General features: G+C 32.8%; 1 pseudogene; it reads left to right on the top strand.

Moving 5' to 3' along the window:
* Nucleotides 1–16,663: 16,663 nt before the first annotated feature.
* On the top strand, nt 16,664–17,822 carry LOC100245284 (isopentenyl-diphosphate Delta-isomerase I-like; annotated as a pseudogene).
* The last annotated feature ends 6,713 nt before the right edge of the window (nt 17,823–24,535 follow it).

Below are 24,535 nucleotides of genomic sequence, written 5' to 3'. Positions count from 1 at the left end.
CAGAGGGCTTGATGGCAGTCCAGCCGGGTGTAACCTGTTTTAGCTTAGCTTCCAACTCCGCGTAGCTGAAAGGGCTAGCAGGAGCTGCATCGTCAGCAGGTTCCTCCTCAGATGAGGAAACAGAAGGTGACTCTTGTCCCGGATTCGGGACCCCCACATCTTCGTCCGGACGCATCTGTCCGGATGCAACTTCAGCAGGAATTATTGCCGGGGCGGCTGAAGTCTCAGTTGCCATCTCCACCTCGCCTCCATCCGGATGAGCGTCATGGGCAGAAGCGCAGCTAACTTCAATCTCTTGCTGCCGCTCTTGAAGCCGCCCAAGGAGTCCGGACCGTAGATTGCGCGTCGAACGCGGCTTCTTTGAAGGAGGCCCTTTCACCGGGATTATGGCCAAGCGATCCGGGTCGTCGGAAGGCTGACTTTGGCTTTCTGCCCCCGCTTCCTCCAACGGGGTCGTTTCAGCTGCATCAGCATCCGGATTAAGGTTGCCCGGACGGTTGATAGATGCAGCTTCCTCAGCCACGTTAGCCAGACGCGCAACCGCGGCCAAGGAAGTGCCCGAATGGTTCAACCCCGAGATGCGTCCGGGGCAGCTTGAGATAGAGTGCGGAGCAGCGTTTACTGGCTCCTCTATCATTACTTCCCCCTCATAGGTAATTTGCGGAGGAGGAAACTCCTTGGGAGGAGTGGGTTCCTTCACATCCTTCCCATTCTTTTTCACCAGCTTCCTCCTTTTTGCTGGAGTTTTCTTTGGAGGAGAGTCCGGACCCCGCTTCTGTCCGGGAGCCTTCCGGATAGTGCCTTCATTTTTTCTCTGATCTCGATCCTCCAGGAGCTTTCGCCGTCTTTCAGCATCAGCCTCTTTAGCTTCCTGATAGAGGGGGAGCTCCTTCACAGTATAATGCTCCCCAGGCACTACCTCATCCTTTGGCAGTTTCCTGTGGAGAATATTGATAACATATTCCTGGGACTCCCGGACGACCACCATCAAATTCCGCACGGAAAGCAATGTCTTGCAGGCCCTCTCCTTGGGATTTATCTCGAATAATTTGCAGACACAGGCGAATGACGCCTTTTCCACCCAATCCACAAGGTGGCCCCTCAATTCCAGACCTGCATTGACAGCAACAAAATGTGAGAATTCCGTCCGGAAAAATCAGCAAAAAATCAGCAAAGTAAAATCCGGACAAAGAATCGCAAAACAAGAATACCCGGAATTTTTAAGGTATAATTTGGAGAAAAGGGCCTCGACGCACGCTCCGATAGCCCCGCCCATCCACCCCGGACCGCCACCAGCCCCTTCGCCCCTCCCTTTATCGAATCTGGCAACTCTGTCACCACTTGAAGGGAGGGCAGGTGCGCGGACACACTGAAGATATCATTTTTTGCCTTCTTCAGGGAATAGACAAAGAACACTTCCAGTAGCGTAAGGTCGAGGTTGTACAGCATGTTGATGATGCTGCATCCCATCAGCACCCGGACAAGGTTGGGATGAATGAAGATGGGTGGAATCTGAGAGAAGTGGAGGAATTCCTTGAACAACGCCGGCAGAGGGAACCGGAGCCCCGCGTTGAATTGTTCCTTTGTGAAGAGGATAACGTTTTCTTCACCTTTCTCAGTAGGCATAGCCGCCTCCTCGTTCACCAAGTCTATAGATACGCCATTTGGGATGCAGAACCGCTCCCAGAATTCCTTCACATCTAATTTGTCTATCGCCTTTTCGCCAGCCTCGCTAACCCGGGCAGATGAAACAGTCTTGTTTGGAGCCATTTCTTACCACAAAGCCGAACCAAAACCTACATACAAAAGCAATACAACGGTTCAAACCAACCAGTCAGAAAATACACAAACCCTAACCCAAAGCAGTCAGAAAAACCCCTCAAACCCCCCCCCCCCCCGAACACCAACAAAGTACCAACATTCAACAACAATTGCAAGCGACTTGTCCAAAACAATGCCCAAGCAAGCCAGAAACCAAGTTTAAAGAACCAGCAAACGCAACCAAAGGAATGACAGTAGCAAAGAGGTACGTACCAAATAAAGCTCTGAAGAAGAAGAACGGTTACTGTCTCGGTACAAAATCACCAGCAGCAAACAAACGAAGTCGCGATACAAAAACACCGGTACAAAAGAGCTTTCGAAGTTTTTTCTCAGAGAAGCAAAGGGTGCAGGAAAAAGCAAGAAGAAGAAAGGCTCTCAAGAGAATGCAGTAGGAAAAAATGCAAAAAGAGGTACAGTGCCCTATTTATAGCAGGACAGCCATGTTATCATTGAAACGACATATTGCCTGGGGATACACAGGGTCGGCGGCTCGTCATAAATGCCTTTTTGGCTTCCGCACCCCCACTCGCCACGTGGCCCAGTCAGACGAAGGGACTTCTCCAATTTTCAAAAGCCAGTTATTTTTAACCCGCCCATTTTTTGGGCAAAATAGGCAAGTTAAAAAGGGGGGCAATGTAGGGACCCCTCCCCTTGGGAAACACGTGGCACGCAGCTCATGGTGACGCGTGACACGTGTTATCAGCCGGACCATCATCATCCGGATTCCCCTAAGGATATGCATGGTGCAGTTATCCTATCCGGACCGCCTCAAGGAAAGGCAAACGACGTTTCAGCTTCTCCTATCCAAGGAAGAGCAAACGACGCTGGCAGAGCGTAGACATCCGGATAGTCTCCACAACACATCCGGATAATCAGCATGAGCCATCCGGATATAAATCGTCTGGATGGTCAATTAAAGTAAAGCGAGTCTTACACGCAATCACAACAAGCAGCCATGGCCCACATCTTGTCACCTGCAGAGTGAGAAGACAAGATGAAGTGATAGCAAGTCACTTCCCACGATCATTCTACATGATCACCTACCACGATCTCTGACAGTCGCGTCACCTACCATGGTTCCTGACAGCCGCTCGTAGGGTGATGATGTCTCTGCTGCTACTTAATGTCATCATGACAACATAAAACATCTCCTCACCATTAATGAGAGGAACAGTACCCTTAAAGCTGTATATATAAGTCTTCACGCGAGGAAGAACTCTCTCTGGCTCCCTCTCTCTCTCTCTCTCTCTGGGTAACCTCCTGATACCTAGTAAAAAGCCAACTGCCTCATATATCTTCCTCTCTTACCATGGCTAACAAAACCATCGGAGGGTGCGTCCGGACACCCTGTCCGGATGCCTTTTGCAGGTACGACCGCTGAATCAAGAACCCTTTGTGTGTTGAGAATCGCGTGTCCATCCATCTAGTAGCAACGTGGACCACCGGATACGCGAGGCGACAACAATACGTATCATATATATTCATAACTTAGTTTTCCTTTTAAATCTATGAAATATGCACAATATGCTAACTTGAATCTATGAAAATAGCAATTATTCTTAAACGTAATTTAACATCCTGTATTTTGAAATTAAATAATGTGTGAAATATTAGGATAAATCAAATATGTAAAGAGTAAGGATTGTTTCATAAACATTTTCAAGAATAGTTTTCTATTATCTATAACAAAAAGTCAGGAAAATAAGTTTTATTAACCAAAAACCGTTTCTTGCTCTTAAGAGCGGAAAATAGAGTGTTTCAGATAACATTTTTCAATTGTTTTATACTGTTTTCACTTATTTTCTAAGAATTGTTTTAAAAAATAATTATACAAATAAATAAAATGATTAAAAATGAAACAGTAGACAAAAAATTATTTTTAAAACATATTTAAAAATATTAAAAACAAGTTAAAAACATTTTAGGTTTTTAAATATGTTTTTTTCTACAAAATATTAAAGAATAATTTTCAAAATTTGTTTTCAAAAATTGTTTTTCACATAACTATAATTTAATAAATTTGCTTGTGTTTTTATTTTATTTTAATTTTGTCTTCTCTTATGGTGTTTTAAGAACTTTGCTCCAAAAATATACTTTGATTTTCTATAATAATTTTCAGTTTGTTTGTTTTTTTTTTTTTTTAAAGTCTTCGGTAAGTCTTACTATTCTTGTTTGCTGTTTGAATTAAATTTTATGGATTTCAAGATACTTTCTTTGGATATGAAAAAAGTTAATTTTTTTAAAATTTTATTAGAAATTTAGAGTACACTTTTCCACCGATTTTAAGATAATTTAGATAATAAATAAACAAATAAATAAATAAATAAACAACAAACGCTACCTTAATATTAAACAAAAATAATTATCAAGTTAATATAGATTAGACTCCTAACAATAATATTAGTTTTTTTAAGACTTAGGACCTATTTGATAACTGTTTTCGAAAACAATTCTAAAAAATAGTTTTTGAGAATAGTTTTTGAAAACTTTTGTTTAATTGTTGTAAAACAAAAATCTGTTTGGAAACATAAAATATTTTTAACTTGTTTTAAATGTTTTAAATATGTTTTAAAAATAATTTTGATATGTAGTATTTTATTTTTAATTATTCTACATATTTGTATAATTATTTCTTAAAACAACCCTAAAAAACCAAATAAAAATAATAAAAAGTAACTAAAAGTTGTTATATGAAAATATCATATTTTCTATTTTTAATAATATAAAACATAAAATAGGTTTTTGTTTTAGAGAACAAAAAACTATTCTAAAAAATAGTTTCCAAACAAGCCCTTAAATTTTCATTGTTTTTATTTTTGTTTCTTCTTCGAAAATCATTTCTTTTCTGCTCTTAATACAATTGTTTTTATTGTTCTTGCAGCTTCGCAGACTTGGAAGCTTAAATATGAAGCATTGAATCCATTGATAAGTTATTCAAGAAAATAGAAGAATAATATTATTTCAGTTATGAAATTTTGTATTTTCTACATGCATAAAGGCAAATAAGGAACCATCTCTTTAACTTCTGCTCCTAATTTTTTAATGGGTACGTGAACAAAAGTTTATACCAAATTTGCTCCTAGGATGGCCACTATATGTAAGCTTGTTATGACTTGTGAGCTAACTTCAAATAACTTTCCACCAATTACTGTCCCATGAGCGATGGATACCCAAGGAAGAAGGAAGGCACCACGAACATTTCATTTTTCATGGAAGAGAAATGGAAACCAACTCACCGGGTCAATAATTTTTAGGTTGGTTTGAGAAAATGAAAATATCAATGGTGAAAGATACATCGATAACTTGATTTTATGGATATATTAAGAAATATTAACGAATATTTTGACATATATTGCTAGGTCGAAAATCAATTAAAACAAATGAAAATTTAAAGAAAATTTCTAAAAAATGATAAATAAGAAATAATATATATATATATATATATATATATATATATATTCAAGATTTTTTATAAAAAAAAAAAAAAAAAATCTGATATATGTATAATATATATTTGTGACATTTTGTAATAATACATCGAATTTAAAAACACATCAAATTTAAAACTAATAGGAAACACATAATTTGCATTGTATGAAGTACATTATATTAAAATGCAACACATAACTTTATTTGTTCATGTTCTCTAAAACCCAAAAACATGCAATAATGCAGGATGACGGTTGATTTTAAAATTTGTGAGAAAATGAAAAGAAAAGAAAAAAATTGAAGAAAATAAAAAATAGATTCAAAACTAATAAATTATTTTTATATAATTTTTAAAACTCATTTTACTTATTTTTTTCAATTATATAAAGATTAAATAATTTTAAAATACATAAATTTTTAACTAATTTTAATTATATTTGATTTTCTTTGATATTTTTATAATGAAACCAAATATAAGAAAATCATTTTCCTTATTAATATTTTTTCTTTCCTTGGTATTTTCTGCGAACTAAACATAATCTTCGTGTTTTCTTCCCTCTTGCCTTTTCTCTTTATTTTATTTTCTTGATATTTTTTTTTTTTAATTTTTAGAGAATCAAACATAACCGAAACTGATGAGTGTCCCAATTTGAAGCAATATGTGGAGAAAGGTAAAAAAATGAGAAATTAGAAGAGTTAGTAAGCAAAGAACTCAAATGGGGGAAAATCAAGATAAGGAATAAAGATTACCTCCTCCTTCAAAAGAGCCAGCCTTAACAACCATAGCTAGCCACTATGAATGGAGGACCTTTGATCATATGAAATCAAAAACAAAAGCTCAGAGAACCATGAAAGCACAGAGACGAGCAGAGAATGACCTCCCAAGTGGTCCCTCCTATCACTTGCGATTACACTGAGGGTAGCCAATTTTAAGGTGTGGCGAGTGCTAATCGACCCTGGAACACAACTGACCTTTCATGTCCACCCGCATAGGAATAATGATACCAAGGAGATCATGACCCAATATAAGTATGGTCCCTACTTGGCTTAGATGGTATGCTTGTCGATCCCATCAGGGAAATCACTTTACTTGTAACAGTGGGGCTGGTCACTTGTCCCACTTTATTCGTTGTGGTGGACAACCCCTCTATGTATAAGATCATCATGGGGTCACGACATGTAGGCAATCTCATACTCAAGCCACCATAACATGAAATTCCCTACCAAAGAAGGAATGTACGTCTTATGGGGAGATCAAACTATTGCTAGGTCATGGTGGAAACTAATTATTTTTGACAACTGGAACCTCGTCAATGTCAGTAAGTTTGACGTTAGGCAACTTGCGATGCTTTTACACTACGAAAGATCTTTGGGAAAATTGTGTTTTCCGGTAATTGAGGTAAGGTAATCCTATCCAATAAAATATTAGAAATTGAAACCAAGGATATTATCTTTAAAAAAATGATAAAATACTCTTAATTATTAAGAAGTTGTTTGGTAGTGATTTTAAAAAATATTTCTAATATTTTAAAATTTTTATTATTTAAATATTAAAAATATTTAAGAAATTTTCTAAAATCACTATCAAACATACTTTAAATGAAAAGGCTAACGAATCACCCCATCTTTCTCATTCTTTTTTTTTTTTTTTTTTTTTTGGCTCCTTCACCCTTCTCTCACATATTTATTAGTGGGACCAAATTGAATCATTTCCTAATCATTTTTCTATATTGAATATGAAAAATAAATTACTAAAAATTATTATTATTAAATACATTTTTGAAGTAAATAATTTTTAAATACTTCATCAAATATTATTCTTCTCTTTTTTCAAACTTACATAATATATAATAAATATTTATAGACTTCAAAATTTGTTCAAATTTTATTTTTACATTAATTTTGAACCTAATTTTAAATTTCAATTACATGTATTTTTATATTTTTTTTGTCCACTCACCATTTAATAACTTTTATTATTTTGTATATCATTTTATTTTATTTTATTACTATTACCTTTATTTTATTTTTATTATTATTATTATATCTATTTTATTTTTCTTTTCTCTCTCCTCTCTTCTCTCTCCTCTCTTCTCTCTCTTCCTACTCCCCAACCACCCCACCCACTCATTCTCTCTTCTCCCATACCTCCCTCACCACCGGCCACCATCTCATTTATCTTTTTTTATTTTTTATTTTACTTTCCATTTTCCACCCCACCCACTGATACTCTCTCTCTTCCTATTCCCTCCACGTGGCCTCTCCTTTTTTTTTTTTTCATTTCTTTCCCCACTCTCCCATCTTCGCACACGGCCGGCCCCCCTCCATTTCACTATTTCACTTTTTCCCCCCAATTCCCAAGGTCGCCCCCCTCCCCTTCCCCCGCATCATTTATTTTATTTTATTTGTGTTTCCCAAAAAGCCATCCACTCGGCAAAATCACCGGCCGGTCACCGCCAGCGAGTCCCAGTCAGCCGACGACCTCCTTCATTTTTCTCTCATTCTATCACTTCCCCGTATCACTCATTTATTATTATTTTTATTATTACTATTTTTCTTTATTTTCCTTGGTTTGGTTTTAATAGCTTGTAGTTTATGAAATTTGAATTATTGGATTAATATGTAATTTGGGTTAATTTATTGTTGGTGAATTAATTTGAAATTTGTTAATTTAGGTTTGTGGGCATATTGCATTTGGTGATTAATTTGGGATATTTGGATTATATCAATTGCATACTGTTTATTTGGACTTGGGTCTATTGTTAATTTGTTATTTGTTTGGGCTCATTAGATTGGGTTTAGTACATTATTACCTTTGGCTATATATATTATTAATATAGGTTTGTTAATTGGATATTTGTTTGGACTTATTAGATTGGACTTAAGATATTATTTCTTTTGGTCATGTGTATTATTAATGTGGGCTTGTTAATTGATATGAATTTTAGGCTTACAATGTGAGTGAGGTTTGTTAAATGACTTGAATATTTGATGTGGGTTTGGCCAATTTGGACATGGGACAATTGTGGTGTATATTAAAATTGGGCTTGGATTATGAGATATTAAATTTAGGCCTAATGAGATTTATTTTAATTTATCATGTTTTGGGTTTGATTAATTGAGCTTATATTTTGGCTATTAATTTGAAAATTTTATATTAGGGCTTATGACATGTGAGATACTTTTTATTGGGTTATATTTGTTAATTTTGGCTCATTTTTTAACTTTATTGAAGTAATTTGAAACTTGAATAATTATTTTGGACTCTACATATTTTTGGATATTTACATTTGTACTATTCTTGTTTTTGCATGGACCCACTCTGTAATCTTGTTGGCTGAGTACGAATTGATGACACGTTGAGCTTGTTGTAAGTTTATTTGGGTACATATTTTATTTCCCACTTTTATTTGGTTTTATTTTTATTAGTTCGTATAAATATTCGTTTGTATGTATTTATTGAGTGTGTACATAATTGAATATCAAACAAACTAAAAATTTTGTTTAAATGAGAAGAAGAATTCAGTAAATATGTTTTGATAAAACAATAATTTTAAAATATTATTTTTAATAAAAGAAAGTTTTTTTTTCATTATTTATAAAAATTCAGAAAAATGCATTTAGAAAAATAAAAAAAAAATTTGTTTTTAATAGAATTCAAAAAATTGTTTTTAATAACATTGTCCAAAAATTTCTTTGTTTAATAAAAATTGTCCAAAAAAATGTTTTGTAAATAAAGTTGTCCCAAAAATTAATTTTTAATAAAATTGTCTAAAAATATTTTTTTCAAATGAATTCTTTTTTCTTAATTAAAATGGGATTAAAAGTATTTTTCAGAAATAGAGGATTTAAATCTTTGTTTTTATTTTTTTTAATTAAAATTTCTTTTGCAAATAAAGTTATGTCATTTTAAATAATTTATAAAAATCACTTTTTAAATGAAAACGAATCTAAATACTTTTGTAAATAAAATTGTAAAAATTCATTATTTTCTAGTAAAAGCAAGTAAAAATAATTTTTGTATTCAAATTGAAATTTTGTAATAAGTTTTTTTGATACAATAAGTGTAAATAGTTTTTTTTTAAAAATTGAATACAAATGAAATTGAGAAAATAAACTAATTCTTTTTTGTAAGTAAATAAATTGAAATCATTAATTCAAAATCATTTTTAATAAAATCCTTTGAAATTTCTTTAAAACTTTTTTTAATAACTTTTATTTATTTAATTCAATAAATCATTTTGCATAATTCTCTTATTAATTATTTTGTGTATTTTTGTAATTAGATTTCATAATTGTTTTTGTGTATATTGATTTACATCATGACTTGTACATTGATTGTTTTTCTTGGTATCCATAATTAATTAATTAATTGTCACAATTCCCTTAATGCGTTTAGTAGAGGCCGTATGTATATGGGCTTAGAGGGGTGGTACGACTCACCACCGTACCTTCCCAATAAGTAACCTGACCCCCAGATCCAGACTTGGTTTTTCACAGACTTGTTTTTCCTTTACGAGTCACATTTAGAGTTTTCTTTCTTATTTTGTTTTTCCCTTAAAAAAAATAAAACAAAAATAAGTGGCGACTCCAATTCTTTTTCTAAAAATCAAATTTTCACCAAATAAAATAAAAAACGAGTTTCGCCATCGAGTGGGAATGCATCGAGCAAAATACGGGATCCACAATATTATTTTTTATTTCAAACTTATATTATTTCTCATATATATTAAATAATTTTTAAACACCTCATAAAATGTTAGTATTCTTTATTGGTTCTAACTTGCAAATTAGACATCATCAAATATTATTTTATTTTTTTCAAACTTATAGAATATATGATAAATACTTTTTAAATACCATAGCAAATATTTTTTTTTTGTTTCTTACTTACAAAATAATAAATATGTTGTACATTATTTCTTATATATATTAAATAATTTTTAAATATCTCATAAAATATTATTATTCTTTTTTTTCTAACTTGCAAAGTGTTTATTATTTCTCATATTATTTCAGAAATAATGTAAACACTCACATGCTATATATATATATATATATATATATATATATATATATATATATATATATATATATTATTAATCAAGAGAACAATATTTCTAAGACTAATTTACCAATCTTCCAATAATTTTGAAAGTGTAAATAGGGTAATTGACAAAATTAAAGTCTTAAAGATATTCAAAATTTCTCCATTCCAAAATTACGTAATTACTCCCTACACTAATCCTTAATATTTTTAAATAAAGATTTAAATATTTAAAACTATTAAAATAAATATTTTCTTATTAAAGCAATTTTTTAAAATTAATAAGATAAAAATCATGAAATCTTCAAAACTATAATTACAACGAATAATTTTTAAATTTAAAACTAATTTCATAATTTAAATTAATGATTTAAAAAAATAAAAATGTTACAAAAATGATTTTTTTTTTTATTTCTAATTCCATTTAAATATGATTTTTTAATCTCTATTGATAACAATAAAATTATGTTTATAAAAACAAAATAGCAAATATATATATATATATATATATATATATATATATATATTCAAACATGATTGATTTTAATTTTATTTCCCATGTGTTAATTTTTGTAGGAAATGTCTTAATAACATAATTTGATTATAATAATAATAATAATAATAAATCCACTATCAATAATCGTCTTAATGTCAAGTTGTTTAAAAATCTTACAAAACCTATCAGGAGTCTTGTACACCCTTGTACACTTGACACATTTCTCTTGTACAGTTAATGTAATACCCTTATACAATAACGCAAATTTCATATCCCTATTAAGTTTTGTGTTCATGAAAGTGTGTTAACTATGTGTAGACCCCATTTTAGGTCATTCTTGCAACTGCCTAGCTTGCCACGTGGAGAAACCTTGGGAGACCACGTGTCGACCTATGGTTGGCTACCAGTGAATATCAGATAGTGGAATTGAGGAGCAAATAATATTGAGGCACCTGGAGAGAATATTGAAGGAGGTTCTTTTGGCATTGAGGTCGTTATGCAGGAGCGTAGGAGAGAAAGGATTCTGGCAGAGAGGGGGGTGCTTTTTGCTGCCAGGAGGGAGAGAAACCAGAGAGGTGGGCTGGTGCTTTTGCTGGCAGTTTTGGACAGAGAGAAGATTTCGAGGCAGGGGTATTGGTTTAGCTGGTGATCGAGGGAGGAGAAGGGGTGATCTGGTGAGGCAAGTTTGAGAGGTTTTATGGGAGAGCAAGCCAGAGTGGGAAAATGGACAATGGAGCTTTTCATGAGAGCTTAGGAGGGAAGGCTTAAGGAAGGTAAGTTTACTGTGTATCTCTGTTCATCTTCATTATCATTGTCCTTTCATTTTCTTCTCTTACTACTTGGGGTTCCGTTTGTTTGTCTGGTTATGGATAACAAGAGTTATGCATAAGTTTTGTTAATTTCTGGTTTGTTCATACGCTCGCCAATCATTTCATTCACTATCCTTCTTAGTATTGGTTTGAACCCAGAGAAGTTTTATTTCATTTTTGCTCTATGTGAAGGTATTAGTTGTTGTTTTCTCATTTGAACCTGTTTGGTACCCCTTCCCACCAATCCAAGCCCATTGAAAAAGCATTAGATGTGGTTTATCTTGATTCATATATTATTTATTTGCTTTTCCTGGCTCTCCTCTGTTCTGGACTCTGTTTTTTTTTTTTTTTTTGTTTCTTTCTTTTTTTATACGCTCGATGCCAAGTATGTGATAGCCTTCATGAATCACAGCAAGTGGCTAAACGATGTTGTTTCGAAACTGGAGACTCGTGAGATGAAAGTGGTTGAGTCACATACAGATCATGGCAAGGTTACTAGATCAACAACTTTGAAGAGATTCAAGCATATGGAAGTGAGGGTTCTGGTGACTAACGAGCTTTCTGATTGGGGTTTGGATATGTCTGAATATGATCTCGTGATTAAGCTATGCAAGCTTGAGGACCTTTGCATGTGTTGTACCTTTGCGGAATATCCAGGACCTCGAAATGCCATGCTTCAAAAAGGGAATATATTAGAAGTGAGGGCAATGACTGGATATGCCCACCTTAGAGTTGAGGATCTTGTCAATGGGATGGTGAACCATTCAGCTCAAAAGTTTAAGAGGAACATTTGAAGAAGGATACTCATGCATGGAACTCGCATCAGTACTGGACTGGCTGTGGTTACGAGCAGGGCTCAAGCCGTGAAAGCCCAATTAGTCCTTCTCAGGTATCTTCGCCCCCCTGCTACCTAGGATTTGTTGTATCCCGCTGCAGGGGAGGTGGTTAAGACGAGAATGATTGACAGAGAGTATGTATACCAACAGAGCCGAGGACTGTTGGTCCCCCCGAGAAAACCTAGTCCTATCTCTGTCCCTATGAAGAACGCTAACACAGACGCTGGATTCTACTCCAACCATTCGACTTCTCATCAGCAGTTTCAAGTGACTCAATTTCAGCAACTCAAACAGCAACAAATGCTGAAGCAGCGGCACATGTAGCACAACACAAGTGGCAGCCAAACACACCTGATGGCCAGGGGACGCCTTTTCTTTTTCATCATGGAAAGGCCATAGGAAGCTCCAGTAGCAGAACATTCATGCGCATGTTCAAAGGTCCAACTGGCTCTAGTTCTGATGAGTGGCACTTTCCACGAGCACTAGCTTTTGCAACCTTAGGAATTAGAAGCTCAGCCATTGTTTCCATCACCTGTGGCAAAAGAATTATCACAGGTGGACATGTGGATAATAGCATAAGGCTAATATCATCAGATGGAGCAAAAGCCTTAGAAACAGCCAGAGGACATTGTGCTCTAGTGACCTGCCTTGCTCTCTCACTTGATAGCAACTTGTTCAAATTGATGAATGGTAGTTTTTCATTCATACTTTCTTTCGTTCATGTACAGAGTGTATATAGAGGGTAATCACCATTCTAAGAATGGGAAAGGATGATATAAGGAAAGAATAATATAAGGAAATAACAACTAATATCCTAATATCTCAACTTTCCTAATATCTCAATATTCCTAATATCTCAATATTCCTAATATATTAATATTCATAATATCTTAACTTTCCTAATATCTAAACACTAAATGATATAAGGAAATAATGATATAAGGAAAGCATTCCTAATATCTCAACACTCCCCCTCAAGTTGGTGCATAGATGTCACACATGCCCAACTTGTCTAAAAATTTTGAGAATACTTGACTTGAGACAGCTTTGGTGAGGATATCGGTTAACCAATCTTGCTTTCCACCTTGGATCAACTAAGGCTTCCTGCACACTGTTAGGAATAACTACAGTAGATAATTGATTTACAAATGACTTATTTGATTCAGACAAACGATGGTTAGACACATAGTTGCTTATGGGATATTTGACTTTGGTAGACAAATCAGGTTCATATGTGGGTTTAGGAATACCTCTATTATGACGATGTGGTAACCGTTTCATGAATGGATCGGGTTCCAAATTAAGAACACCCTCAAGTCTCAACAGACGACGATTGGTTTGGTATTTCAGTGAAGACATCTTCGAACCCAGATTGTTGACTACTCATATCCAACTCACCCACTTCCTGGTTCACTAGTTCAGATTGTCCAGATTCATCTTCCTTAGAGATATGATAATCATAATCAAGAGTCTGAATTTCCTTATGGTACTCCCCCTAAAGTTCAGACTCAGATGAAAAATATATCGAATCTTCATGAAACACCACATCCATTGTAATATACATTTGTCGAGTTGAAGGATGGTAACATCGATATCCCTTTTTGTGCAATGCATATCCAACAAACACACATTGCAATGCATGGGAAGTTAACTTAGTGCGTTGGTGCTTGTGTAGATGCACAAATGCCACGCAACCAAAAACACGAGGAGGTAGATTTGGGACGGTTGGGGCAACTACGGCATTAGTAAGAGCTTGGAGAGGTGTTTGAAAGTTAATTGAGCTAGAAGGTACCCGATTGATCAAGTATACGGTAGATGTGATTGCTTCTCCCCAATAAGATATCGGTGTTTTTGCTGCTATTAAGGAAGCACGAACAACCTCTAACAAGTGCCGATTTTTTCGTTCAGCGACTCCATTTTGCTGGGGTGTATTGGAACAAGTAGTTTGATGAATGATGTCATGTCCTTCCAAATACTTTTGAAGATCAGAACTTTGATATTCTCCACCATTATCACTACGCAGAACCCGAACCTTTGCATTGTACTGAGTTTCAATCATTTTATGAAATTTTTGAAACAACAAGTTCACTTCATCTTTGGTCTTCATCAAGTATAACCATGTCATTCTGGTACAATCATCAATAAAAGTAACAAACCAACGCGAACCACTCAAAGTTGGGACTTTGGATGGGCCCCAAACATCAGAATGTATAACCATAAAAGGAGACGGACTTTTATTCAAAATTAATGGAAAGGAAGCACGATGGCTTTTAGCCAATTCACAAATATCACAACGGAAACCAGAAATATCACTCTTTACAAACAAACTAGGAAATAATTTTTTTAAATAACCAAAGGAAGCATGTCCCAAACGTCGATGCCACAACCAAATTTCAGACTTTTTCTTCTCCCCCTCAGATCCATCTGTCATTAAGGCTTGTCGCAACTTATTTGAATCCTTTGACTGCAAGTCCAAATAATAGAGTTTTCCCCGCTTAATACCAAAACCAATCGTCTGTCTTGTTTGGATGTCCTTAAAAACACAAATTTCAGGCCAAAAAATGGCAATACAATATAAGGCTGCAGTGATTTGAGAAACTGACAAAAGATTGTAATTTAAGGATGGAGCAACTAAAATAGAATCCAAATTCAAAGTATCAGTAAGAGTTAAGGATCCTTCCCCAATGACTGGGGTTGTGTTACCATTGGCTGTGGAAACAAATTTTTGTGAGGAAGGTCTAACGGGTGAGACCTGTCTAGAATCAAAAGTCATATGATCTGTAGCACCAGAATCAATTATCCATGCATTATTAATAACAGGTGTAGAAGTATTTAAAAACTTACCACCATAATCTATAGCGGCTATCAATGCAGAGGCTTTCTCATCAACATTAGCCTCTGTTTTTATTTCGACAATAGCTGCAGTCGAGGTTTTCTTGGAATCCTTCTTTCGTTGATCACGATTGTGATACCACCAGTCTGGATATCCCACAATTTCAAAGCAACGACTCTTGATATGACCAGTCTTATTGCAGTGAGTGCATTTGAAGGTTGACTTATCAATATTAGGGTTTGTCTTAGGATGGTTGGTATTGGATTGGTCCTGCCAATTTCGGGTTGATTGTTGTCGGACTACCATAGCTAAGGTGTCAGGGTTGTCAGATTCTGCTTTCATACTAGCATGACGTACTGCCTCTCGTCGAATCAGTGCATAGCATTCTTCCAAATCGGGAAGAGGATCTTTACATAGAATCTCTCCTCGAACTTGCTCAAAGTCACCACCCAACCCAACAAGAAAGATGTGCACCCGTTGTCGTTCAATGGATTTCCGGTATGCTGCAATGTCTTCAGGGTCTTTCATGACTACCTTATCCCGATGATCCAATTCGCAAAAAAGTTCAGTTAACTCTCCATAATATTCAGAAAGAGACCTACCGTTTTGTTTGGTAGTGAAGGCTTTTTTATTCAAAGTGAAAACTTGTAATTCATCACTTCCATTATAGAAGGCCTTTGATAATGCACTCCAAATTTCTTGATCGGTGGGTAAGCGTAAGTAACGCTTCATAATTTCTGGACTCATGGACATTAGCAACCATCTCTTCACCTTTTGATTCTCAGCATACCATTTTTCATATCCATCTTCTGACTCTTTTGGTAGATTTGTCTTACCTCGGATGTAGGAAAGTTTTTCCCGTTCGGCAATATGCATCTCCACGAGTTGTAACCAAACGTCATAGTTTGATTCAGTCAAAATAATTCCTGGATTGAAAGTACCTTCAGATTGAAAAACAATAGTACTTTTTTCACTCTTTTTTTTTTCTCTCGCAAAGGAGAGGCAATTGTTGGCCTTACGACAAAATATCCAGGATTTCAGTTCCCTGGCTATGATACCATGTTCAAATTGATGAATGGTAGTTTTTCATTCATACTTTCTTTCGTTCATGTACAGAGTATATATAGAGGGTAATCACCATTCTAAGAATGGGAAAGGATGATACAAGGAAAGAATAATATAAGGAAATAACAACTAATATCTTAATATCTCAACTTTCCTAATATCTCAATATTCCTAATATCTTAACTTTCCTAATATCTAAACACTAAATGATATAAGAAAATAATGATATAAGGAAAGCATTCCTAATATCTCAAGACAACTACCTTGTGACCGGTTCCCGAGACACAACAGTTCTACTCTAGAGAATACATCGGGCATCCGTTTCACATGCAAGCAGCATATCAAAGCCCTCTACTGCCTCAGGCACACCTACTTCAACCAGCAGTAACACTAGCAAATATTTTGGCAGACAAAAGCAGGCAGGAGCCAACACGTGTCTTTTTCTACTGTATGTGCGTTCTGTTACCACATCTTCATAACGTTGTCAGCCAGACGGTGTTAACATACCCAAGCCCCTCACAAAAGAAGCTGTCATTTTCACCACCCTAGCCGTCATTGTGCACCACTCTAGTTAGATTAGAAATGAGCATTCCTTTGTCCTTGTAGCGCCTCCTTTAATAGTTCAAATTCCCTTATTCATACCCACTTCTCTCTCTATATATTCACTATACCCATACCATGCAGTGGGAATGAAAATGACAACGACTTCTCGTTCCCACTAGGTTACAATAATTTGGTGGAGAGGTATCCACGCATTGGAAAGGATCATTTGGTAAAGTTTCTGAAGCAATTGATGCTGAACTTTCAGCTCGTGTTCTACACTTGACATTGCTCTAAAGATGACACTCTCAATTCCTTTGGCTGATATATTGGCTTTTCGGAGGCTGACGAGGGCTTACTTTGCAGTCTTGGAGGTTTCACTCAACAGCCGTGTTATTCTTTTATATTGAATCTGGATACAAACACCTGCTGCAGCCATCCTCTTTACCGTGAATCAGATCTTATTAATGAGAATGCGCTTGGAGTGCGGAATGCTGCACAAAGAAAGCTATTGGGTGAACTCGGCATTCCTGCTGAAGAGGCATCTATTGATCAGTTCACTCCACTGGGCTGCATGCTTTACACGGCACCATCGGATGGCAAGTGGGGAGAGCATGAATTTGATTATCTACTCTTCACTGTCCGAGATACTAATGTGAATCCAAACCCTGATGAAGTTGCTGATGTTAAGTATATGTCCCGGAATGATCTGAAAGAGCTGTAGAGGAAAACGGATGTTGGTGAGGAAGGTCTGAAGCTATTCCCTTGGTTCAGACTGGTGGTCGACAACTTCTTCTTCAAGTGGTGGGACCATGTTGAGAAGGGGACCCTCCTTGAAGCTACAGATATGAAAACCATTCACAAGTTGACTTAAAGGAAAAGAGCAGCCACCTTCAGTGCTATTACATAACTCGGAATAAATTTGGCTGCAAGAGTTCCAAACCCCTTTTTTTCGAAGGTGTAAGGCTCTCAATGGGCCACGTGTCCTTTTTGTATTCATTTATTTATTTATTTCTTCATCTTCAATTTTAATATAATTTCCAAATTTCCAGTTTTCAAATAGTTTCCAATTTCTCGATTTTCAAATAATTTTAACTTTTCAAATCGTCATCCTTAGTTTTTTTTTTTTATTTAGCTTCAAAATATCAATTTCAATACAATTTTGCCGTTACTTTTCCTTCTGGCAAGCAATTTTCATAATTTCCATGATTTTAAAAAATGTTTTAAAATAAGTATGAATTTATTTCTATAATTCCGAATAATGGAAATTCATGGGATTAATTCATATAAAAGTAAATGGGCTTTGGTGGGGGCCCTACATCAAAGGATTTCATTTGAAATAAAAATGAACTTGAGTGAAGTGGAATGTGATATTTGATGATTTCTTATTATGCTTAGTGGCATGTGAGCTATGTTTTATATCCATTATTTGTGCACTAACCTCATTTCTTGATAGCTCATTGAGGCTCGTTGCCCAGGTACGTATCTGTTTCCATTCTTGTCATTCTCTATGCATGTTCTGATTCTCATATGTGCATGATTGATTCGGGTATTCATTGATTTCCTTATTAAATATCACAATTGCTTCATTTTATTAGTAGAGACCTGTCTTTAGGGACTTAGAGGGGTGCTACGGTCTTTGTCGTACCTTCATGATAAGTAACCTGACCCCCGAACCCGATCCGGTTTTTCACAGACCACCTTTTCCAAAATAAGGAGTCACACTTAGGGTTTTATTTCTTATTTTGTTTACCCTTTAAAAATAAAACAAAAATAAGTGGCGACTCCAAGTCATTTTCTTAATGAATAAAATCATTTTCAAAATAAAAATCGAGCTCGCCATCGAGTGGAAGCGCATGAGCCGAAATACGGGGTCCACACCATGTTTTCAATGGTTTGGTTGAAAAAAATGGTGGATGATTTAGGGTCAAATTTTTTTCTTCAAATATCATTATTGAGGAAAATATTAAAATTTTCATGTGTGGCTTAAATAAAGTGCATAACATAGGTGTACAATCCTTGGGTGACAAGGAAAATAAAGGAGTAGTTCAATTGAAATCTTTCATAAATGGTAGTTTTGTATACCCTTGTACACTTAGTATAATGCCTTGGTACAGTGATACAAATTTAATATCCCTCTTAAGTTATGTATCCACGTAGATGTGTTTAATCATATTTCTAATGGTTTAGTTGAAAAAATTATGGATGACTTATGGTCAAATTTTTTTCCCCAAATATCATTATTGTGAAATTATTGGACTTTTCATATGAAAATTAAATAAAATGCATGGCATGGGTGTACAATTTGTGGGTGATAAGAAAAATAAAGGAATGGTTCAAAATAAATTGAAATCTTTTACAAAATATAGTCTTGCACATTTATTACATTTCTCTTGCACAGTTAATGTAATACCATTATACAATGACACAATAAATGAATAAATGAAATTTAATTCTTTTTATTATTTTTCATATAAAAAAATAGTACTAAACAAGGTTTTCAATTTTCATTTTTAAAAATAGTTTTCATTTTTTAATTAAACGTATTTTCAAAAAGAGACAATATAGAAAATAAAAATTATTTTTAAAAAAACTAGAAAAATATTTTTAAACCAAACTCAAACATAATCTATATAATTTTTAACTACTTGTTTTCATCTCAAACAAGTAAATATACTTTTCAACCCTTTTATATAAAAAAAAATTCAATCTCTACTATGTATTGATATATTCTACTTCTAAAATTAGATCATACAAACACATTTTTATTGGGTATTTAAAATAAAAATTCTCCATTCACCCTCTTTCTTTCTTTTTTTTCTTTTTCTTATTTTAATAAATTTTCAATTAATTCAAATCATTAAAAAAAATCCTTAGCAAACAAATTTGAAACATTTCATATAACTTATTACTAAAAGTCATGTTCAAAAAGTTATTAAAATTAGGAAGGAAGAAAATTAAAAAAATTAAAAATAAACTTTTTATTTTATCTTAAAATACTTTTTAGTATAAAAGAAAATAAAATAGTGAATATATTTATTTTAAATAGTATTTTAATCATCAAATTATTTACTTCTAAAATGTAAAAGATAATCTTTATTTATTTAAATTAATATTTTTTAAAAGTATTTTCCAAAATAGTCTTTAAATCATTAATATAATTTTTTTATTTATAAATTAAAAATAGAAAATAGTGTTGGTTTTTCAATTATTTATAAAAAAAGTTTAAAAAATAATGAAAAATCCAAAAATGGTTAAATAAAAGAAAATTTGATGATAGTGGCATGTAAAGAGTGGTAGAAGAGAGGTAAAATAAAGACAAAAATGAGTTTATTTTTATATATTACTATCTCATATCCAAGGACAAAAATATCGATAATCACGTATATATCGATACTTTGATTTTACGAATATATTGATGGATATTTTGGAAAAAAATGTTCATAAGCCTAAAATTGATCAAAATTTATAAAAATATAAGAAAAACTTCATAAAAATATAATTAGAAGTATAATAGATATTTTAAAGTTGTTTTATTAAAAAATTTGATATATGTATAATATGATTTATCATATTTGATAATAATATCGTATACATCGATAAAAATATGAATTTTTTAAGTGTACATTTATTATTAAATTATATCAAATATTATGATATTTGATTATAATATGTCCAATTTTAAAATATATATTGATATTATAATTATGATCCGTTTAATTCAATTGTGTTAAATGATATAAAATAAATTGTGATATATGTACAATTTTTAATATTTAATTAATCTATTAATGATATTAAAAACACTATGAAAAAAATTATCATGATGATTTTTATATTTTTGGTAATCAATTAAAAGAAAATTTTGCATTTAATTATAAAATAATTATAATTAATTTGCTCTCTAAAATATTCTGTTGTAGCAAATACTGTAGAGACGCATTGTAGTAGGTTTGACCGAGTTGACCCACGTTGACCATCCCGATATATTGGGAAAAATCAACGATTTATCACCATATTACAAAATATTGCCGATATTTGGAGATTTTCCCCGAAATTTTGCCATAACAATATTTCTCCACCAAATATCGTTTCCATAATCTCCGATACACATATATCGCCAATATTTTCTTCCATGTTCATCTCCTTATAATCAATTATGGGTTATTGAAGGACCTTATCTTAATTATAAGGGAGAATTACTCAATAGGGTAGGCTAGATTGAATAATTACTAAGAAGACTCACTTATCTCAAGAATTTTTAGAGGACAATTTTACCCTTAAATATGTTTTCTATATTATTTATAAATAAATTTGAAATTGTCAATGATGTGGGACCCATACATGATGATGAGTATAGGTAATCAATAATACATTTCTCAGGCCCGAAAAAATTGTTGTTCACTTTTGAACAATCAAGTGACTGTTTAAAAATTTACTATTTTTTCTTTCTTTTTTTTCAAAAAAAAAAATTGTGATTTTTTAAAGAATCTTGTAAAAAAAATAATTTTCAATATTTCATAAATAAAAACTTTTCAAAAAAATCGAGATTTTTTAAAGAACCTTGTAAAAGAAATAATTTTCAATATCTCATAAATAAAAACCATATCCTAAGGTTATTATATCGTTTTATATATGAAACATACAATTAAAAACTTTGTTACCATAATAAAATGAATAATTATTTTTTAGGAGCACCCATCAATTGAATAATATATAAATATTCAATTAACTAACACATAACTATTAAATAGAATAAATCACAATTATTCATTGGGTAATATAGCACATGAAAAAATTAAACAAAAATAAATTAAATTATGTTATTATATTGTAATGATAGTGTATTTATATTGTAAGTATAATGCATTTATGTCGTACCTATATTTCATTATAAAAGTAATAATTCTAAAAATGTTTATTCATACCCTATTGGTATTAACACATCGTATGTGCATTGAAATTATTTAATAATTTTTGTATATATATATAAAACTACAAGTCTCGTGAATTCAAATTAATATTTTATTTGGTTTTAGAAATTATTTATGTTAGAAAAATTAGGCTTATCCAACCTATGGTAATCTTCCTAGAGGGAGAGGAGTGAATAGGGTGATAGTCTCTTTTTACAAATTTAAACTATGTGAATGTAAGAGACAAATATGTGCAAGTATATAATAAAACAATATAAAGACAATTGCATATAAAGTAAAAGAGTAGGGAAAAGAGAATGCAAACACAAGATTTTATAGTGGTTGGACACAACCCGACCTACATCCACTCTCCTCTAGCTTCAATCCCAAGCTTGAGGTTCCACTAATTCAAGGCTTCCAAATTAAGCCTTCAAGCAATACAATTGGATTATGATTCTAATCCACCCTCTTGGACTTTTGGCTCCAAGCACCCTTTACAATCCTCAAGAGATACCTCACTCTTGAACAACCTCTCAAATGATACCCCACACTTGAGAATCTTCATCTCAAAGATATAAAACTAATTGATCTCATAAAATCCTAATACAAAAACTTTAAACTCAATTGATACAAGAAAACTAGGATTGAATGGTGCACTAAAGATATGCAAGTTTTAGAACAATGGTACACTAAAAAACACTCTTTCAAGGCTCAAATATATTTAAGAAAGGTTTAGGAAGGTTGAACTCTTAAACAATGAAGATTTGGAGTTTTTTTATAGAGAAAAATCAAACTAGCCGTTAACATTTAATACTTGGCAGGTGATCGTTGGACCTCAACCAGACCTTGACCGACCTCGACCAATTGAGATGTAGGTCGACCGGTTTCTCATCTAGTTGAACAACCATTCTAGAAGAGAAATAAGGTTTTTTACACCCCTCGACCGATTGAGCTGGTGATTGATCGGTTACTGTTCACACCCTTGATCGGTTGAACTGGGGGTCGACCTACTCATAGACCGATTGTGCTAAGAGTCGACCCGTTCCTCATCCGGTTCAACCGGTTGAGCCGTTTTTTACTCAACAACCAACTTTTTCAACTTAAAACCTTTTAAACAAGTTTGAAAAACATTTGATATAAGGTTTTAGTTGAAAACATGAAATCATCCAATTTTAAAATATTTTAAACAAAATAACTCTTGAATGATTTTGGTGCATAAGTAAATAATGTAATGCATAAAAATCCTAGTGCACCAACAACTTTACAAAAAGATCTTTATGAAGCTTGAGTCTTGAAAAACACTTCTCTTTGAGGTGGTCTTCTTCTTCATGATTTTTCCTTGGCTTGATTTGTCTTTGTCATTGCCACTTTGGAAATCGTCTTGCATAATCACACTTGAAATATAATCATTAGTTCTAAACTTTGTTTTGTTATCATCAAAACCGAGATTAACCAAACATTGGTTTCACAATTTATAATATAAGTATGTTATGAATTATGGTATGATCATACAAAATTATTATTTTTATAAAAAAAATTAAAATTTTCTTAATTAGGTTTTATTGTAATGTAAGTATGTTTATATTGTAATTATATCATATTTTTGTTGTACATGTATTTTATAATATAAGTAATAATCTTGAATATCACTTTTTATACCTCATTAATATTCAATATATCAAATGTATTAACATCATCCACTCAATGCATTGAGAAAAAAAAATTATATATGAAAATTAAGAAAAAAAAAACACTATGCAAAGGAAAAAAAATCATATAAATTTTTAAAAATTATTTTATTATAAAATATAAAAAAATGATTAAACATTCTCCATCATTTTCTTATTCTTTATAGATAATCTAAATGAAAAATTAAACATTTTATTTTCCTTGAATTTAATACAAAAACATAATTCATCAATTTAAAATTATATATATATATATATATATATATATATATATATATATATATGAAAAAAAAATCATCATTTTTATTATATAATTATAAAACTTTTTTTTTTCTTAATAAAATTAAAAATTAGAATAAAAAAATGCAAAAAAAAAAAACAATAAATGATATTTTGAAAATATGTTTTAGAAGTAGTTTTGTTTTAAATAATAAATTTAAATAAAAAATTATATTATCATTATATATAATAATTGTAAGGGTTAAACCCAAATTTTTTATTTAAATTTGGAATGTCAATAATTATAATAAATGTGGGCCCACACACCTAACAAATCAAGCAAAGTGCTTTAAATGTTTTAAATTTTAAAAGTTTTAGTTAAAAGATAGTTTTGGTATTTAAACCTATTATTGTCCTCGCCAAGAATTATGACTACCTTTTCTAGAAATTATTCCGGCCCAACCCGTCCTATTAGGTAATTATCCCCAATTATAAAGCCCAATGGGCTGAATACACCATTCCACCAAGATCTTTCTGAGTCAATGCAAACGTCAAAGACGGGCAACGAATACGTGTTCAAATTATAAACTTTTCTGGCATTCCAGAAGGACTTGACCCTCCTCTGCATCAATCTCCTTCAGCGTTTAAATGAGATCAATCAATTTTTCTGTAGCACAGCTTAATTGAATGAAAGATTTTTACACATCAATCTCTAAATCAAAATTCAAACTAGCTAATTTTTACTTGTTTCTTGACTTCCACACCCTAATTTTAATCTACCACGCCAAATCAAATTCCACATTGTTGTTGGTCTGCTAGTCAAAGTATAAAGAATGGCA

This window comes from Vitis vinifera, chromosome 11 (assembly GCF_030704535.1).
Source record: "Vitis vinifera cultivar Pinot Noir 40024 chromosome 11, ASM3070453v1".
Classification (NCBI taxonomy): Eukaryota; Viridiplantae; Streptophyta; class Magnoliopsida; order Vitales; family Vitaceae; genus Vitis; species Vitis vinifera.
The sequence above is the reverse complement of the archived record's forward strand: the minus strand, read 5'-3'. Positions and strand labels throughout refer to the sequence as shown.